Source organism: Chelonoidis abingdonii, chromosome 18 (assembly GCF_003597395.2).
Source record: "Chelonoidis abingdonii isolate Lonesome George chromosome 18, CheloAbing_2.0, whole genome shotgun sequence".
Classification (NCBI taxonomy): domain Eukaryota; kingdom Metazoa; phylum Chordata; order Testudines; family Testudinidae; genus Chelonoidis; species Chelonoidis abingdonii.
The window spans coordinates 12,653,051-12,673,839 of NC_133786.1; the positions used below are offsets into that span (position 1 = coordinate 12,653,051).

At 45.5% G+C, this 20,789-nt stretch overlaps 1 protein-coding gene across 1 annotated transcript in view; it reads right to left on the reverse strand.

Moving 5' to 3' along the window:
- Positions 1-20,789, reverse strand: part of GRIK4 (glutamate ionotropic receptor kainate type subunit 4) — a 317,557-nt gene that overhangs the window by 295,858 nt on the left and 910 nt on the right. The window lies entirely within an intron of this gene.

Genomic DNA, 20,789 nt, shown 5'->3' on the forward strand with positions numbered 1-20,789 from the left:
ACCTCCTAACCTCTGTCTGAGTCACTGGTTTAAAGACTTAAAGTTACAGACAACCCACTATTTCCACTGGTTTAAAGCTGCAAGTGACCAATGCCCCATGCTGCAGAGAAAGGTGAAAAACTCCCAGGGTCTCTGCCAATCTGACCCAGAGGAAAATTCCTTCCCGACCCCAAATATGGCGAACGCAGCTAGGTCCTGAGTATGTGGGCAAGACCCAGCCGCCAGACAGCTGGGAACATGGGCGGCAGGTATAATGGGCCAGGGGAGATTCAGCCTCCCCTGGCACTGCTCTGAGCACCGGACCCCTGGTTGCCACGTTTGGGAGGGAGGTTTTTGATGTTTTATGCCCCATGCGTGTTCCAAAGGGTGCAAAATCCTTTGCTGTTGTTGAACACAAAAACTAATCAGAGGAACCTCCAGTGCCCACAAGAGGCAAACCCACCAGCACCAAAAGGGTGCAGCTTTCAAAAAATTACTTTGGACCCATAGTAGACTGATCCCTATAGGCAATGATCACTAAGACAGAAATCCCACAACTCAAGGTTATGAAGAGCCTTGTATCGGAGTGGACTAAAGATCAGCAATACCCAATTTTCAGACCTGAAATTGACATGTGCACCCCATGATAGCATAGCACAATGTCGCCCACTCACAATATTTGGGGTGTATTTCTTAAAGCCCCGATCCCTGGAATCAGGAGGCTGCAGGAGACTCAGATTTCTTTCTTTCTTTTTTTTTTTTTTTAAGCTTCTTACCCTTCATGGTTGCAGAGAAAAGTGTAAAAAACAAGAAGTGGGTGCAACCTAAAGGCTCAGAAACAAGAAGGTCAAGAAGATTTCCGAATGCTTCAGGTTGGCAATTTGGGTAACCGGACAGAGAGAATTGCTCCGAGAGTCATTAATCCGCACATACACAACAGCGGACGGGGAGAAGGCAGAGCTACAACCCTATGCGAATATTGGGGCTATGCACGTTCCATTCCTGTCAGGCTCTTCTGCAACTATTATCCTCTGTGTTACAATCTCTGTAGGAAGATAGGTCAAGTCCCACATGTGGGAGTCTCCACCATGCAGAACAACGTAGGGGCCAGAAGCGAGGGAGCAAAAGGGACCCCCTTACTCAGTTGCAGCACCTAGCCACAATGTGGAGAAGAGGGGAAACAACCTCCCCTCCCATGCAGGTAGGCAGCTGGTAGTGGAGAGTGAGTGAAACGTTGGTTCCATGCCCATCCCCCAATGCACCAGCCAGCATAGCCCCAATTTGGAGGTGGAGGGGAGTCATTTTTGCAGGTGTAAGGATGACACCGGTTACTGCTCCCTTCCCTGGAGCAGGACAAAGAGAGAGGAACTGGGAAGCACATGGTGATGGAGGCCAGGTCTACAGCTAGTCCGACCACAGGAGGAAAAAACCCCTTCCTTCGCTGTACCAAGTGTCCACAACAGCAGCGCTGCCACTGGGTCAGTGTGGACACTCCAGCAACAGGAGTGGTTCTCCCAGTAGTGTTCGTCATCCACCTCCCGAGAGATGGTAGGTAGGTCGATGGAAGAACCAGCCCTTTGCTTTCTCTTAAGATGAATTAACTCACTGTCCTGACCCTTCCCCTGTAGCCAAGCACTTGGGCCATGTCTACACTACCCGCTGGATCGGTGGGTAGTAACTGATCTATTGGGGATTGATTTATCGCGTCTCATCTGGACACAATAAATTGATCCCAGAATCAATGCCCGTACTCCACCTCGGCAGAAGGAGTCAGAGGAGTCGACGGGGGGAGTCACGGCAGTTGACTCGCCACCATTAGGACGGCCAGGTAAGTCGAACTAAGATACTTCGACTTCGGCTACGCGAATAGCATAGCTGAAGTTGTGTATCTTAGATCGATCCCCCCTCCAGTGTAGACTAGCCCTTAGATTTGGTTCTGATAAGATTATCTGTGCCACTAAGTGTAAGCCTAGGGCCTCTCTGCTTCTGAATGAAAGTATCCACACAGGGGTGTAGTGCACTTTAACATCAATTGGTCTTAACCTGCCTGAGCCTCCCTGACTTTCTCATAGCTTTGGCGACTTAACTATAGGGTATAAACCATGGGGATTTTCCTAAAACAGGATAATATTCCAGTGGGTCTAGGAGCTCTAGACTGAGTTCTTATGCAGTGTGATAATTGGCTCAGCCTCCAAAGGATAAATATCTCAAGATACGAAAATCATTTCTTCACTTACCAACGAAGCAAAGAAGTGATTGAAAATGTCGTGCTTTGGATGTATGAGCAATAGCCTCTTAACTCCTCACCCAGAATAAACGCTTCTATCATTGGTACTATTTAGAAGCTATTCCAAGCCAGACAAATTGAAAGCGAGAGTTTAAATATGTCAAAAACTGTACAGAGAATCTTAATTTTTTCCCCTATATAGTCAACTATTGTTTCATATTTAGGATTATTAATCTTTCAAAAGTGACTCAGCACACCAAACATTCACAGTAGCTGCACACTGCGGAAAGGGACTTTAGAGATGGGCTAATGGCTTCAAACAAGCTTGCTGCAAATTTGAAAATTTCCTCTGAAACTACGCCCAGACAACGTAATTGGACATGCAAAATTGCACTGGCATTCCAACCTCATCCTCTGAGAGTTATCCTTTGAAAACAGTGCATTTGCACTGGACATGTTGGGTTGTGCTACGGATACATAAGAGGGAAAGGAGTGTTGACTAGTGATCAGAGACCAGTGGAGCTGAGCGTCAGGATTTCTGGTTTCTTCCGCCAGCTCTTATAACCATTTGTTACTCTCCAGAGCAGGCTGCTGCTCTGCCACTGATTCACTCTGTGACCTTAGCCAAGACATTTCATCACACTCTGCCTTAGTTTACCTATTTGTAAAAACTGGTTAACAATGCTCTCCGCAGACACACATGCCAGCAGGGGCTTGAAAGGCTGAACAGAAGTGCTGAAACGTGCTTGTGGTATCCGATAAAAGACATTACACAAGTCCCCATTTTTCTATTAGTTGGCCAGAATAACTTCCCCATGATTGCTCGACTGCTTAGCCATTTATGTCAAAGACACCATAAAAGCATGGTTCAGCTTACACTGTTTTTGTTTATAAAACACAATTCACTTCCATAACTGAACCTGCAGCAACAAAGAACCTTTAATGAGTAAATCAGTTTCCGGGGAAACACATACCCTAAATCCACACGCACAAGTGATGCTGGATCAAGTACAAATGCATCCCTTGGTTAAGTTGTCATCTCCGGCCACTTAAAAATCCCTGAAGTATCAGAGACATTAAAGATGATTGTAATAGAACAAGGACAATGCAAGTGCTGAGGTCATGCCAAAAAAAAAAATGATGCTAATTATAAAGTCAGTCAAAGAAAAGCATTGAGTGAGGAGGGGGGAAATGATCCAAGTCAAGACAGAAAAAATGATGCAATAGCAACTAACTTACTTAATCACTGGAATCCATCGGCTTGGAAGGAGAGTAATAGATTGCATCAAAGAAGTGACAGACAATCAATGAACACTCAAATTAACAGTTACAATATTAGTAACTTCCCCGAAATGGGTTCTTCTCTCCTTGCAATTGGTAATCTCTCCCTCTCATTGAGACAATCCTAATTCAATTCTTACCAATGCGCTGAGAGCATCCATCCCCCCCAAAATCAAACTCCAACCTGACATGTGTCACCTGTTGACCAGCAAATAAGAACCAGAGCGATGAGGACAGAAAAAAGGTGGCTATGGCGTACAGGATGAGTTTCACGTCATTATTTACCAAATACAATTGAGATGCAGGGTAGTCTGGCACATAGGCACTGGACTGAGAGTCAGGAGACCTGTGCTCTTCTGACAGCTCTGCCATGTGATCTTATGCAAATCATTTCCTCTTTCAACTTTTGTCTGTCTTGGCTATTTAGACTTTAAACTATTGAGGGCAGGGATTATCTCTTATTATGTGTATATACAGCACCTAGATAGCCCTGAACTTGACAGGGGACTTCAAGCACTATTGTAATACAAAATAATATTACCCTATTGCATAAAGAAGGGCCCAGGAAGCATAACAGTCACACACACACACACAGGGAAAGTCTGTATTGTTGTCCTTCAGCCCTCACCCCCAACTCCCCGGCCCCCAGGTGGCTGGGCCACTAAAAGACAACAGCCTATTACCACCACCAGCCACAACTAATGAAATTACTCCTTTAGCTCAAGGGGCTGTCATCTCTGTACCATTGCTGAAAGCAGCACGTTCAAGTTCTGCTGACAATCTGTATACAAGGTTCGTTATGTAAATATACTTGATATAAAGATGCTGCCACAGGAGAATCTAGCTGGAAAACATGTGCCATCTGCAGTCAGATGAAGACAAGGGTGCAGGGAGAGGATCCTGTCCCCACTGTTACTGTAATCCAATCCCAGCTCCTTGACCTTTCCCTTGTTATTCCAGTGTAGGGAAAAACCAAAACAAAACTAGATCATGAATGTCTTGTATATCAAGGACCCACCACACATTACTACTCTTCAGCTGTGGAAAGGGTGGTATTTATTCCAGAGTCCCCAACAATTATGGGCCAGCAGCATCCAGGAGAATTGTTTCAGCTGTGGGAGAGATTAGCCTGGGCTGGGAGAAGCTCTCTCCCATTCCCTGAATCAGTTTTCATGCTCAGAGAGGGAGGATGGTGAGGAATCCTTACCCATCACCCTGCTCCCTTCCTCACTACTGAGAGACCAGCTCTGCAGCATCTGGCCTGGGACCCTCCAGCCCTGCTGCAAGATCTGCAAAGCAAGTGCCACTGTTGGATAGGACAGAGAGTCAAGCTGTGAAACCCCTGGCCTGGATTTATCACCCCAAATTCACATGAAATGTCAGCCTCGAGGCTCACAAGATACCACACGGTCCTGGGTTGCCCCTCTCTCCACCTCTACATGGCTCTCTTGAGCGGGGTGACAGAGAAACACGGCAGTAAGAAAAAGTAACTTTCCCCGAACACACTGCTGTACTGAACACCAGCCACTGACGAAACAATAACGATGCCGCTTAATCTCTTTCCCTGCATTTGCTAAACGTGTCTCGGGTGATGGCATGAGGGATTTGCATTTCCAGCCTCCTTTGTTTCTGTGCGGGCACCTGCTGGAGGTTCTGTAGCAGCTTTGAACCTCTAACAGCTGGTTTATGAAGTGTGCAAGGGAGGGGACAGTCTGATAAAATCAGAACCACCTCAACCCATAGGAGCCTTTCTAAGCACCTCCCTCTAAGAAGGCTAGAAGAGGGAAGAGCTCACTCAGTGGGTGAGATGGGGGGAAACCAACAGCTCGTTATTTTTATACAAACACTCTCATGATGCAATGACATGGACTGCCAGGTTATATGTGATAGGTGTTGTCATAAGTAGATAGGTAAGGTAAGGGTTAATTTTCTTTTGCCTGTAAAGGGTGAACAAAGGGAACCAAACACCTGACCAGAGGACCAATCAGAGAACTGGATTGTTTAAAAGTCAGGGGTGGGAATTTGTATACTGGGGGCTTTTGTTGTTTCCTCGGCTGTGGGTAAACAAGCTTTTCTTCTAACTCCATCTTATCTCAAGTCCAGATCTGGGACAGACGTTTACCACAACTATACACCACATTTGTCTTCAGAATTGTTGGGCAGTCTACTTAGGGATTCTTTAGGGACAAAGATGGGGAGAATGGTGGGTGGATCCTATATTCCTGTGCACTGCTTCATTGCAGGGGTATCGAGTTAGTCCCCATGGACTCCTAGTGCAGGCACTCCAACTTTCACAATTATGTACTGGAAATACGGTAATTCCATTGCAGGTAGTGCCCTCAGTGTGCAGAGAAAATGGGAAGGATGTGCCCTTTTACACAGCTGGGGTAGTACTCTGCTACTAGGAGGTAGCATCCACCAGTAGGATAACACATTGTAATACGAAATTGCTTGGATTTGTGTCAGTCAACACAATCAGTTCAGACGCTCGTGAATATTTTTTTCTTTTCCCTTTCATTTTGCAATATCAAATACGATAGGTATAAGAATAGGACTTAAGAAGCCAGGCTATAGTGCATGGACATGCAAATATAGTTTAAAATCTATCCAGGATGTTTCCTGGCAAATGGACTTCATTTTACAATTTTGTTGGTAGTATTAAAGAGGATACAGACGGGGCCTAATTCTTAGTCTGGTTGGCAGCGAGGAAAATATTGAAAATATCCAAGCTGGTAGTAAGCTTGGGGGAGGGTCAGATAAACACCCAGATGTTGAACTCTAAGTCCAGATCTGGGACAGACGTTTACCACAGGTGTGGATACAACACTGATATGTGTAATGACACCAGTCAGTGGTTACAGCTTAGTTCCCCATGGGGGCATCTATAGTCCTGACTCTGCCTGAGTAAAATGCTTGAAGGCCATCACAAGAGCAGGTAAGGTGTGGCCAGGGACTGTCTTTTCATTCTATGTTTGTGCAAAGCAATGGGCTCCTTGCCCACAGCTAGGCCTCCTATGTGCTACGATAATATAAATAATAAAAAAATAACATGCCTTTAGCAACCTCTCTGCAGCAGTCGCATAGACCCAGCCAAAGGTTTGGAACCCAGGCTCAACACCCAGAAATGTAGATGGCGGACATCTTGATCCAGCAAAACCATGCTGGCAATGAGGCTACAGAGCAGTGGAACCCGGTAACAGCCTTCAAATATGTTAAGGGCTAATATAAAGAGGATCATGATCAACTGTTCTCTGTGTCCACTGAAGGCAGGACAAGTAGTAACCGGCTTTATCGAGGGAGATTTAGGTTAGATATTAGGAAAAACTTAGGTCCCTCCCCACTCTGCATTTTTATGATCCGCCACTTGTGGGTCAGGCATTGGCCTGGGACTCTGAAAAGCCAGTTGCAATTCTTATTCTGCCACAAACATCCTGCACACCCTTGGGCAAGTCACGTAGGCCTAGAACCTCCCAAGGTAGTTAGACACCTAACTCCCATTCATTTCAATGGAAGTTAGGCACCTAAATACCTGTGAGGCTCTGGGCCTAATCCTTCTGTGCCTTATTCCCACATTTGTAAGAAATACGGAGGTAATAGCCTGGGGCGTGGTGAGGGTAAATACTCAGTGTGCTCCAAGATACTACAGTGCTGAGGGCCCTGTAATAAGATAGATTATGTGAGCACTTTTAAGGTATGTCTATACTGCCGACTAAACCAGGTTTGAGCCCATGCGCCACTTCACTCCATACACAAATCTGTCTGACTCATGTCAGCAAGCCCTTGCGACCCAGATCCTAGGGGGTGGGTCAGAGTCTAAGTCCTGCTGTGACTCAGGTCCCGTCGTTTTACAGTACGGATGCAGCTCAAATTGCAGACCCGAGTGAGAAGGTCTGCACAGTACAGCATGGATGCATTAGCATCGCTGAGAGACTCAGGGTCAGCAACTGTAAACCCAGGTTTGCAATGCAGTGTGGAGTGCTTGGGCTGAGAAATGAGACCACAAGCCCGGACCCAGGTTTTCAATACAGTGGAGACATATGCCTGAGTTTCATTCAATTCTTTGGCAGCTAGAGATGGAGCCTGTGAAAACCTTTTCCGAAATGTTCTCTATACACAGCCCAGTCCCTCCCCGAAGTTTGATTTCAGAGTAGCAGCTGTGATAGTCCGTATCCGCAAAAAGAACAGGAGTTCAGGTGCCACAACTACTCCTGTTCTTCCTTAAGTTTGATTTTAACAATAAAGAAATCCATAGACCAGCAAAGATCATTATGATTATCTAGTTTGACATCTTGAATATTACGGCCAGATAATGTCACCAAGTGGCTCCTGCAGCAGGCCCATAACTTCTGGGGATGCTAAAGCATCTCTTTGAAAAAGACACCTAGTCTTGAGTCAAAGATTTCAAACTCTGGAGAATTCATCACATCTTCCGGTGAACTGTCCCAGTGGTTAATTGCTGCACTGTTAAAAGAGGAATGGGGGATGTCTTATTGCTACCTTCATTTTGCCTGGCTTCAACTTTCAGCGATGATCGTGTTCTGCCGTTGTCTGCTAGATTAAAGAACCCTCTACTATCAAAATCGCTCCCCCACATAGGTACTAACAAACTGCAGTCAAGTCACGTCTTAACCGTCTCTTTAATAAGCTAAACAAATGGCGCTTCGGCCTCTGAGACAGGCTTCCCAGACCTCACATCATTCTTGTAGCTCTTCTCTGAGCTGTCAATATCCTTTTTCATGTATGGACATCAGAACTGGATGCAATATTCTAGTATTGTCCCTCTACTGCTATATGCAGTATCACCTCCCTACTTCTAGTCAGTAGTCCCCTGCTTACACAGCCAGGAACAGCATTTGCTCACTTAGCCACCACATTCCACTGGGAGCTCACATTCAGCTGCTTTTTGGGGAGATAAAGTTTATCTCAAACCTCCCATCCCACTTGGCTGCTCCCAGAGTTCCTCTCTGAGCTGCTCAGCCCACCCCCCAATTTTTTTTCCCCAGAGACTTACTCCTACTTCACTTGTATCCATGGGATAATGAGCCACCTGACTCAGTGAGTCAGAAAAAAACCACTTTCCCAGCAGGATCAGCACCTGTTATCAAGGTGGGGTGTTTGAGACAATCACTGCCTGAATTTTACAGGCTCAAACCATAACATCTGTAACTGGATCCTGATCTGAACTGCAAAGACATGCAGCATTTGGAAGTACTGAGACCCATGGGTTTGCTTTCGGGATTTCTCTATCCCTAGTCTTAGCAGTTGGAAGCTAATGTCTTTGAACTTTTCCATTGATAGTAATAATCTGTCATAGAAAATGTGTTGAGTGTTGACATCTTAAGACAGAAAAGATGCAGATTTCTGAACTGTTTGCAACACATTATAGAAATACATTCTGTGGGACTATTAAATGTGGGGATTATTGACGGGATAAGCAGCAGCTCAATAGACTAGCTTGCAAATATGTCTTTAGACAATTCTTAAAATGCAGATTAATTAGCTAACAGACCAGAACAAGATATTTTTCACAGAGTTTTTAATGATCTGTTACAACAACAAATATCCAGACAGTTTTGTTTACATTTGTATTGGCTGCAACATTCTCCAATAGCCAAGCAGTGACTGAGAAGATTAAAATCTTGTTTAATGCTCGCCAGGAATTATAACACACAGGCATGTCAGCCCAGTTCAGAGAAAACCAGCTGTCTGCAGAGCCCATCCTCAAACTCCTACTGCCACAGTATTCTCACCCTAGGCTGTTTCCTGAACTAGAAATCTGAGCCCTCATCATGTGCTGATAAAGGCCTCTCTTTTGACGTTTCCTGGCTGGCACTTCAGTCTGCCCACACTGAAATGGACAGGGAATTTCACACCCAGAGCTAGGGTTTCAAACTCTCTGCAACCTCAGGCAGACATCACTTGCGTTAGTTACACTTGGGTCACATTTTGAAGGTTTTCAGAGATTTTTAAGGGCAGAAGGGACCTTCACTGTTACGACCTCCTGTATAACCTGGGCCAGAGAACCTCACCCAGCAGTTCCTGCATAAAGTCCAGAACTTTTGATTGAATTAGAGAAAATCTTTTAGAAAAAGATCCAGGTTTGATTTAAAGACTGCAAGGGATGGCGAATCCACCACATTCCCTTCGTAAACTGTGCCAATGGATAATTACCTTCACTGTTAAAAATGTGTGCCTTATTACCAGCCTAAATTGGTCTGGTTTCAGCTTCCAGCAATGGATCTTTTTATGCCTTTTCTCTTCACTTTTCTTTTCACTAGGCAAAGTTCCAATAAAACATTAACATATTCACTTGCACATACTTATTACTTAGTCAGGATCAAGTTAATATTCAAAAGAACCTGGCTAAAGATTCGGGCTTGCTGGCTGGGGAGCCCTCCTCCTCCAAGTACACTAAAAAGGGTACACCACACTTCTACATACAGTATCTAGCCTCTTTTTGACGCCGCTCTTGTGTAAGTCTTGGTCCATTACAAGGACAGGCCATATTTATGCCTTTCTCTGCTAGATTAAAGAGCAGTTTACTCTCACAACAAATGCAATGTGGGTATAAAACGCTCTTTTTCTAACCTGCTTGTGTTTCACTCCTGCTTTCCAATGGCGTAAATGAGAAGGCAAGGTTGGGGGCAATGATGAATTAGGCCCCCTCACAGGCTATCTCGAACAAGCGCCCAGCTTGTGAAATGGGAAGAACAGGAATAAGGAGGGAGCACAACAGGAGCAAGTGGATATATTGTAAAGCCAGAACCCAGGAACTAGTGAATTGTAATCTGAGCTCTGCCATTAGCTCAGTGAATTGCTTTCGGTAAGTCACTTAAAGCATTGCTCTACCATAGAAAGAGACTCTGGCTCTTTCTTAGCCATCTTGAGCGAAATTCATCCTGCTGCAGAGAGCCAGCACAAGGCTCACCATGTTGGTGTTGGTGACATGTGATAGACAGGAGGTCAGACTGATGATCTGGTGGTCCCTTCTGGCCGTAAGCTCCATAAGTCTATGGCCTGGTCTACACTTGGGGGTGGGGGATCGATGTAAGATACACAACTTCAGCTACAGGAATAGTGTAGCTGAAGTCAACGTATCTTATTTCGACTTACCTCCCGTCCTCACAGCATGGGATTGACAGCTGTGGCCTGCCCGTCGACTCCGCTTCCGCCTCTCGCCCTGGTGGAGTTCCGGAGTCGACGGGAGTGTGTTCAGGGATCAAATTATCACATCTAGACAAGATGCAATATACTGATCTCCGATAGATCAATCGCTACCCACTGATCCAGCGAGTAGTGTGGAAGTACCCTATGTGACTCCTTCAACTCTCAAACCAGGGTGTAAGTGAGAGGTCGGTGATGCTTGAAAACAAACAACAAAAGGTCTAAACGTATACTTAAACTTACCAGAGGTCCCTCAGTCTTTCCTCTGGGGACCCTGACAGGTTCCAGGCTTCGAATCCTTCAGCAAGGTCTGCCCACTCTTGGTTAACAGTCCATGTCAGTTTGCTGGACAAAATGAGGGGCCCCCATTAAGCATTTGACCCTGGCCCTTCATATCACCAGCTCTTTGCTTCCTGGATCTCTTGACTCTGGTCTCAACTGGTCTATGCAATTCACCCCAGCAGGTGCTGCTTCTCTGGAGCTGTTTACCTGTCCCACTGACGATAAGCAGTAATTACCTGCCATAGGTTCTAGTTCCTGGACGGAGCTCAGCAACCCTCTTGACCAGTCAGCATACAGACTGTGACTGAAAGAGACAGAGGTAGCATTTACCCAGATAACATTTATGAAGCAGCTTCAATAGTCTCTGGATATGCTGGAGTTCATAACATCTGTCACACTGAGCACCTCTGAAAATCAGGCTCAGCTAGGGTAGCCACCTATCCCAGTTTTCCCAGGAGCAAGTTTGGGGTTTTTTTAGACAGTTATCCCAAGGTTGCTCAGTACATGCTGCTGCTCATCAGTTTTATGGACACAGGGTCATCCCAGATGTCTCGGGCTTTTTGCAAATCAGCGGTGGCAACCTAGGCCCATGCTAGTTTAGTCTGGGCAATCCAAAACTCCACAAAAAATTGAGATGTAGGGGCCAGAGACTCCCCTCCTTTGCCCCAGTGTCAGTCTGGAGTGACCTCCCTGACATAAATGGTGTGCGAGAGGCATCAATCTGTAAGTATTCCTCATGATGATGAATGGACTCATCTATTTGCCTCCTGTTGTTTCTTGATGCCAAATCCCAAGATTGTGACAGGACGTAAAAGCCACCTTTTAAAAGCAGTAAAATCCTCACTGAAGTGTGGCAAATGCCCAAGCAACCGTGGGTGGGAAATCTGTATTATGACGACATTCAGCTCAAGGGGCGGCTAAGACCTCGCATGACTCGTTTGTGTCAGGACTGAATTTTTGCAGCCCTGTTATAAACCCTTGAGAAGCAGGGTTTATAAGATCACAGCAGCATTTCCATTAACTCTAGCCTAGCTAGGGACTGCCAATGTGATATACACTCCCTATTTATGCATAGAAACATACTTAGGAAATGAAGTCAAGACAAAGCTTCTTTGCTTTATTTCCACAACACTCTGCTGGATGCTGAGCTAACCAAATACACTAAAAAGGGAGGGAGGATGGAAGAAGGGGGAAAAGTGTGTGTCTGGCTCTTTCCCTCATGAAGGATGCAAATCAATTCTGCAGACTTTAAAGCCGTGTGATTTCAGTAGAGATGCAAATCCCCGCATGCTGGATGGCTCACTGGGTGCTCAGTTGAGACATGGGTTGGAAATTACATTATGCAGCTGCCTCTTTGCAGAAGGACAGTCAGCATAAGCATTGCAGCTCCGTCCCATCACCTGCCCAGGATCTGATACAGGGATTTGCAGCTGAGCAGAAAAAATAAAAATAAAAAATGTAAAAGCTGTATAAATCCCTCATCGTTTTGGCAATGCAGTGTTAGCTTCTGAACCATTTAGGGGAGCAGTTCCAAGAGTGTCCCCCTAAACACGCACCCGGTTGTCCTGTTCACTGCTTTGGAGGACCCATCTGTTGGCTCTCTGCACCATTACCTCTCCTCCTCTGCAAGCTTCATACTATGCAAAAGCCAAGGTTGCGAGTACTGCGTGGCAGGAGAGAATGCTGGAAAAGGCATGTGGGATTTGCCATACTACTGAGAACACGCTAAGTACTAACAGAGCACCAAGAGAGGCATACAGCACCCCATCAAGCGCAGTATCCTGATGCCTGCAGTGACTAGTCTCTGCTGTGTCAGACGAAACCCTCTGGTGCCCCTCAGCAATGTATCTGTCTGCAATGCTGTAGGCGGTCATTGCATGGGGAATTCCCTTCCTCAGATCTAGGGCAACCACAGAGCTCAAAGTTCTTTACTATAGAGAGATCAATTTTTTTGGCTTAAACTTTTCTCTTTTCCCTGGGAAAAAACGCAGATTCAGCATCATCGAAAGGTTTCAGTGAATTGTTCATATATTTATAAAAAGAAAAAAATTGGAAAACTCAAAATGTTGCAACATTTCTGAAAGGTTTCAATTTTTCGATCCAACATGACTTCAGTTGAAAATTTCCTTCTGTTTGATTTAAAAGATTAAAAACACTTGAAATCAAAACAAAACTTTGGCTTACGAATTCTTCTTCAGCTTTTGAGTCACCAAAAATTTTTTGGTTTGGGTCAACCGAGAAGTTTTATTTTTTTTTTAAACTACCAGAGAACCAAAAAACAAAGAACGATCATTTGCACAGTTCTACTCTTTACCAAAAAAGAGATGATGGATGGTGAAATTGAGGCACAGGAAGCCGCCATGACTTGCTCTAAGTCACCCAGCAGGCCATTGGCAGAAGCATAAACAGAACCCACATTCCTGACTCCCAATCCAGTGCTCTATCCACTAGATGCCACTGTCTCCTCCTCTTTACCGCTGTCCTCTAGCTTTGTTAATATCTGCTTTGCACCCGGTGATCAAGACTAGATAGCACTTCAGATGAGGCCACCTGCTGCAAGGTCAGAATCTCTTTTCATGCTAACCTTCTTTTGCAGTGGTCCCAAACAGCCTATTTGCCTTTTAAGCTACTACTGCACGCAGAACAGGTTATCTTCCCTGACCTCTCTGGCCGATTGCTCCTACGTCTCCCTGTTCCTCAGAAGATCCCATAGATTCACAGCCTGCCTGCCTCCGGGAGAGAAGATTCAGATAAAATATTCAGATTCAGAGTGGTTTTGCCAGCGTGCATTATTTGGCACATTTATTCCAGTTAAATCCCAGCTGCTGGCATGCTGACCAATCCGCTGTTGGGTTTCAATCTAGCTGCCATACCTCTTAAATCTCCTCAGCGTTTAGTAACCAAAGCAAGTTCTTTTTAACAGCAAAATTGCATCCTACCCGCTCCCTGGTCCACTTCCTCCTCTAAATCATTAAATATAATAAACAGATCCAGTCTCTATGCAAGGACCCCGCTCCCACCCACCAATAACCTGTTTGCCCTCTGAGCAGCAGCCTTCCATTACAGCTCCATTTTCTGTTACTTACCTAGTTAAACCACCACTCGACTTTGCCCCTTAACCTGTGGTTATTTATTTTTCTCACTCTGTTATTTATCTCCTTTAATAGTCTCTTATGAGGGACCTAATGGAAAGCTTGATGAAAATCCAAATAAATTATGTCCATTGGGTCATCATCAGCTCTCCTGCTTCATTAACTTGCCCAGTAATCGCTACCAGGTTAAAGGTGGCAGATTTCCACCCCCGTTCTCACACAAGTCATGTTGGTTTGACCGTACAGGTTCACCAGATCCCAGTATTTAAGAACATAAGAATGGCCATACTGGGTCAGAACAAAGGTCCATCCAGCCCAGTATCCTGTCCTCTGACAGTGGCCAATGGCAGGTGCTCCAGAGGGAATGAACAGAACAGGTAATCATCAAGTGATCCATCCCCTGTCACCAATCCCAGCTTCTGGCAAACAGAGACTAGGGAGTTTGAAACTTTGAGCTTTCATTAGATTGTCAGTTGCCAGGGAACAGAACCAAGATTCACTGGGCTAATTTCCTGGAGCTTCTGTTTTTATTTTACTTTTTAAAGGCATCCCGGGCCAGAGTCATCCCTGCTGCAAAGCCACTGGCTCATGGAGACGGTCCCCACAACAGTACCCTTCCAGCCTCAGGAAGAGTTGCCACTTTAAAGTTAATACTGCAAAGCCATGTTAATAGCTCTGCTATTTCACACTTTATTTACCCCAGAGCCCTCAGATGAACCATCAGGGTCCTGCTGATTTACGGCACCCAAGTCTCTCAAGTCGCTCCTTTACTTCCTCTTTGGAGGACGCACTTGTTGTTAATTTCCTGTGAATGGGAATTTCTCCAGCATCTAGATGCAAAGCAATCCTTGAACTTCCCCTCCACCCACCTCCTCCCTTCATTTTCCTCTTCAATTGTTCCTTGCACAACTTTTGGCCCTGGGGCTACAGTCACTTATGCAGCTTTTTAATGTATTGCCCAACTATTGTATTATTCTCCTCAATACCACTGGATACATAGGGTCAGATCTGCAGCTGGTTTCAACTGATGTTGTCAGTTGATCTGGTCTATACTCTCTTTCGTCACTTCACCATTGGCACGGCCCTTGCATTCCAGTCTGTGGTCTTCAGGTGAACTTTCCAATCTACGAGAATGTCTTTTTCCAGGCCTAATCAACTGGCCCTCTTGAGGCTGACTGATTAGCAATAAAGCAGGGGAGGTCAGGGCTCCTACGGGCTATCTGATTTTAACTCTCCCATTGGCTCGCTTCCCTTCGACAAGTCACTTCACCATGTGTAAAAAGAAAGACACTCATCCTCTTCTGTAAATTACTTTGAGAGGGGTGTAGGGGAAGTACCGCAGCAATGCTCAGTATTCTTCACTCCAACTCTGCTGCTTTCCATTTGCCTGTGGGTTTTGTTGCTGTTGTTAGTACTCTGACATCTACAAAGCTTCAGTATCCTGACTGCTACATCCCTAAACAGCTCTTTGGGCTGCTTGTGGGATGTTTAACATTGGTCTGTTTCTCCACTTTTTCCCATCAGCCTCCAGTCAACCAATTTCCTCAACATTTTCAAACCTGCCTTTTTATAGTTTGCCATCACTGCATTATCCCTAAGGGAGTCACTCATGATTACATTAAACACAGTCGTGCCATGGTCACTCGCCAACAGAGCTGCTAAATCCACATTCGTGTTTAGTACAGGAAGCTAAATCCAGAGTTACCATAGGTACCCAAACACGCTGCTCTAAAAAGAAGCTGTTTATTAATGCTATAAATTGTTCCTCCAATCCAGGCCCAACATACCAGACAGTGCGTTAATATTGGGGCAGTTAAAATTGCTCAATAGGTTCCATTAGATTTTGCAAATTCTTTCACCTCTGTGAACACACTAAGTTCTTTCCTGTTCTGAGCGGATGCCCTATGCTCCACTCCGACAATTATATTAATATTTCCACTAACAGGGACTTATAACCAAATAAATTGGACTCTGTGGCCTCCTCTGCATTGGAATAACCTTGCGATAGTATCTGGAGTCTGTTTTCTGTATACAGAAATCCCCCATTCGGAGAACTGAGTTTCCCATTCTCTTCAGCAAGGAAGCACCAACTTTCCATGGATTTCTATCAACCCACTGAGTCTAGGACAGGGGATCTCAAACTGGGGGTCAGGATCCCTCAGGGGGTCGCAAAGTTATTACATGGGGGGTCGTGAGCTGTCAGCCTCCACCCTAAACCCCACTTTTCCTCCAGCATTTATAATGGTGTTAAATATATAAGAATGTGTTTTTAATGTATAAGGGGATTGCACTCATAGGCTTGCTATGTGAAAGGGGTCACCAGTACAAAAGTTTGAGAGCCACTGGCCTAGGAGACACCAGTTATGCTGTTCTCTTCTGTAGACAAGAATTACAGTTGCTCCCCACTGGAAGCTCCGGGTTAGCACAGACAGCTCAACATTCTGTGATTGCCTGAGAAGCGCCCAGCATGGAATGGGGGCACTTCTGAAAAGGTTAATGCAGTGGCTGACAGCCTTCTACCTAGCACCTTAAGAACACGGAGGTCCGATTTTTACAAGTGCTCGGCACTCACAACTCCAGCTTCAGTCAACGGGAGAGGAAGGTGCTTAGCACTTCTTGCAAATCAGCCCTTTGGCTTTCAGGACTTCGTTTCCCTATCAAGACAGGATGCACCATAACCAGCAGTCCCCACACACACACAACCCAGTGCTTGCCCTTGCATTGATGCGATCCAACTGCCAAAAGGCAGCTACTCTCTTGCGGTTCTTTTGTTACTAGTGGATAGAAAGAGAGACAAGGATTCTCGGAAAACAACCTGAGAAGCAGGGCAGTCTTGCAGTTAAGGCACAGGGGACGAGGACTTGAGAGACCCAAGTTCAACCCACAGATCTGCCCTGCCTCTTTGAACACTCTTTGAGGCAGGAACTATCTTACTCCATCTATGTCCAGACCCCGCACAGTGGGGCCCTAATTTTGGTGAAGGCCTCTGGATGCTACTGCATTACTAATCAACAAGCCAAGACATTCATTACACAGACGTTAGACAATTAACATCATTTCTCCTCCCACTTCCGTACCTCCTTCTAGGGCGCCCACTAAACCCAGAATGACCTCCCTTCCCATGGTTAAAGTAGATGAAAGCAGAGCAGGAGCACTGTCCATCTGGACTGAGGGGATAGGCACATTTCCACTCCCCCTTGCCTGTAGTCCTCATCTATTCTATCCCAGCCTCTTTGCTTTCAAACCCCTTCTCAAAATCCACCCCCTTTCACTAAGGTCAATGCAGGGTAGGGGGTTAACAGTGTTCAAAGCCTCACAGGATTGGGCGCCATTTAAGCCTCTCGCCTTCTCAGTAATGTGCTCATTTAAACTTTTTTTTTTTAATTAACTGTTTGCCTTTCGACTGGCTTCCCCTATATTTTAACCAGCCTATTTTATCGATTTCTTATCCTAGTAAATTCGCCTCTTTACTTCAGCCCTTAATGCTAACTGATTCTAAATGTGTATTTACTACTCTTCCCTACTTTATCTTTCTACCTCCCTCTCTTTCCCATTTCTTCATTGACAGGAGGACCTGTCCCCAACCCAGGAAATCTCTTTCCACTCCCTTCCTGCTTCTCTTCTGGCCCTTAACAGAAAGCAGTTCCCGCCCTCCCCCCCAGGTAAGGACTGTTCAGCAACTAGGCTGAAGTATCCCTTGTGATCCCAAAGGGACAGAACTTGGCTGGAATGGACATAACGAAGAGGCTACTGGACACAGAGCGACTCTGTGGTTCTTCCTCATTCCCTGCCTCCCAGACTAACACAGCCTAGAGTCAACCAATGGGATCTCCCTGTAATCCTGGCTGACTCTTAACTCAGTAGGTCATTGCTCACCTACTGCTCTATTAGAGGGATACATAATCAGCACAAACATGGGATTGTGCAGATGGGATTTCTTGACACACTTTAGTATATAGATAACAAAGTCGTTCCAAGGCAGTAATATGTACAGCTGCCTGGATCCTCCTTTGATGAGCTCTCAGAAGACCAACTCCCTTAAATTATCCACCACTCTCCTACCAGTCACCGAACGTTTTTTGGCTTCTGGGTATTTACGCTTGCATGCCTATGATTGACATCCTCAGCTCAGTTTTTCTTCACACCGACATTGGTAAAGAAAATCTTCAGCAACAAACGTCCAGTTAACAGTAATGCAGTCATTTCTAAGCACAGCAGCGCCCATGCTGAAATCCCCGAGCAAAAAAAGACTTCACAGGTGACCTGTCCCTGGATGAGAGGAAATTTTGCTAGACAGATTTCCCCCACCCCCACCCCCACCCCCCACTCATCAGGCGCCTCTCTCTCCCTTCCAGTCCCCAACGGAGGAGCTAGAATTGGCATTCCCCTGATCTCAGCCTGTGGCTCATTATTTTGAAGATTTTCAACCTTTCATGGAACCTGCCTCTCAAAATGGAAGTGGTGGAGAGGATTTGTATTAGGAGCTGGTACGTGAAGGGTTAACAGACTATGTTTTAAAACATCTTTCTCCAAGGATTTCATGGAATTCATTTTGTGCTGCTGAAGGGTTCCAAATGGACAACTTATGCCCAGTTTATCTCCAGAATGGAGGCACTGACAGTACAATTTTCCTCCAAGCCATCACTAACTTTAGTAGTTGTCTCCATGGCCCATTCATCCACTGCTTTTTTCCAGGGGTACTAATTTATGTCCAGTTTGGTGATGTAAAAGCCTGTCCACCAGCAAACAGATTAAGCCAAACAATTCTTTTCACACACACCACCAAACAGCACTTTGACAGTTTTCAGTCATTATAAATCTGGACTGGATTTGAACCAGTGACCTGCAGGTGAAAGGTTCAGTTGCACATTACCTCTCTTCCCAGCCAGCCAGTTCCCCTAAAATACAACAGTTATTGCATATGTTAAAACTATCTAACGTCAAGAAAGCTTTTCAAGTATCCTGCCTTGGCACTGCAGAAGACTAGCTGCAGCTTCATCTAACAAAGCCCTTTTCTATTCTTATGTGAAACGTAGCAAAAGAAAAGCCTCATCACAAAAATACCAAGTCTTGTTAACAGCAGCCTCCTACCTGCACGCATGTACACACGTGCCTTAGTGGCTAAGATAATTGGCTCCTGCTAGTGGTTCAAAAAGGAGGATTCTGCAGCAGGCGTGGGTATTAGGCACCAGTTCCTGCTGGAAGAAAGAATAGAAGACTCTGCCCTGCTAACTAGCCACAGCAAGTTGTAGACACTAGGTACTGGCTCCTGAAGCATTTGGAAGACTGTCCTGCTATATCAAGGCCTGGGCACTTAGCAACTACTTCCTGCTGGAGGCTAGAAGGGGCAACTCTAGCCTGGATGCTACTGCTGCAGGACGTGGGCATCGGCTCCTGCTGGAGGCTGGAAAGGGAGGGAGATTGCCCTGGATGCTACTGCAACAAGACCTGAGCATTGTACACTGCCTCCTGCTAGAGGCCTGGAGGCAAAGCACAGCTCTTGTATGCCCAGCAGATATCTCCTCAACAGGAAATGAGCAAAGTGCTGAAAATTAAACAAGTCCAGACTGAGTAATGTGTGCATATTAGATTAACTCTCCCAAGGGTCACGACCTTGAGGAATGAATCCTGCCAGTTTGGGAAAATAATAAACCTGATTAATGATGAGCAATGCGCAGTATCTACAGCAAATATCCTCCCGCCTCCCTCTGCCCAAAAGGTTCCCGTTCAGAGTTGCAGGGTATGCTTGCGATGAAGCATCTCTGTTATGGCAGAATAAAGCTGGGCCTAGGGAGGCTTTTGGAATCCCTCCGCACCTTGCAAAGCTACACTATTAAGTAGGGTCTGCACAAGGATTATACCTGCATTTCCAGGTAACCTTCACACACACACACACAGAGAATGAGGTATCCCAGATGAAAATCACTTTAGGACAAACTTACCCCTGGAGTAACTCCATTGAATCCTAACCCAAAGATACTGGGAAAATAGCCATCTAAAGGTATTTATGAAAATACCAATGACTGCAATCTCCGGCCACTAAAATAGCCACTTCCAACTATCAAGCAAGCGTCCACATCAGCCAGCTGTGCTCCTGTACTCTGTAAAACTACCACACACTTCCCATGACATCAGGGAAGTGAAGTCACATCCAGGTGAACCGTGGGAATTGGGCTTTATTTATTTATTCCTGGTCTCTTTAGGTTTCAGCTTTGCTGAAGCCTGGGGTACAGAGCTCAGTTATTTACAACTCTTGGTATGCTCAAGTATTGTGGCCACAAATAATCTGCCGCATAGGGCTGGTGGGAGAGTCCTTTGCAAGCACGAATAGACGATATAATGGATAACAACAATGCAGCTGGGAAGCTTTAATGCAACAGTACATTTCTGTTGGTTAAATCTTTTTAAAACAGTTTAGACTGTGAAGTCATGACAAGTCCACACCAGATGCCAGAATCCTATGGGGCGGGAAGGAGAGCTCTCCTGGCCACCCTTTCTCCAGGAAATACAGATCGGGATATTTTCAGGAGCCCTGCTATGGAGATGGTGTGAGGAGATGCCCCTCTGCTCACAACCCCGAGATCAGCCGCAGAGAAAGGGTGGTTCCTTAGAAAAATAGATGCCATTTGAAAGACTCTTTATAAGTGACCATGACTTTATAGTCAGCCATGCTATCCCTCCATCCATCTCTCCTCACCCACCAGCTGCCATGCCTTCGTCCCATTCCTCCATCCACGCCACCCACCCCCACTGCATCATCTTCT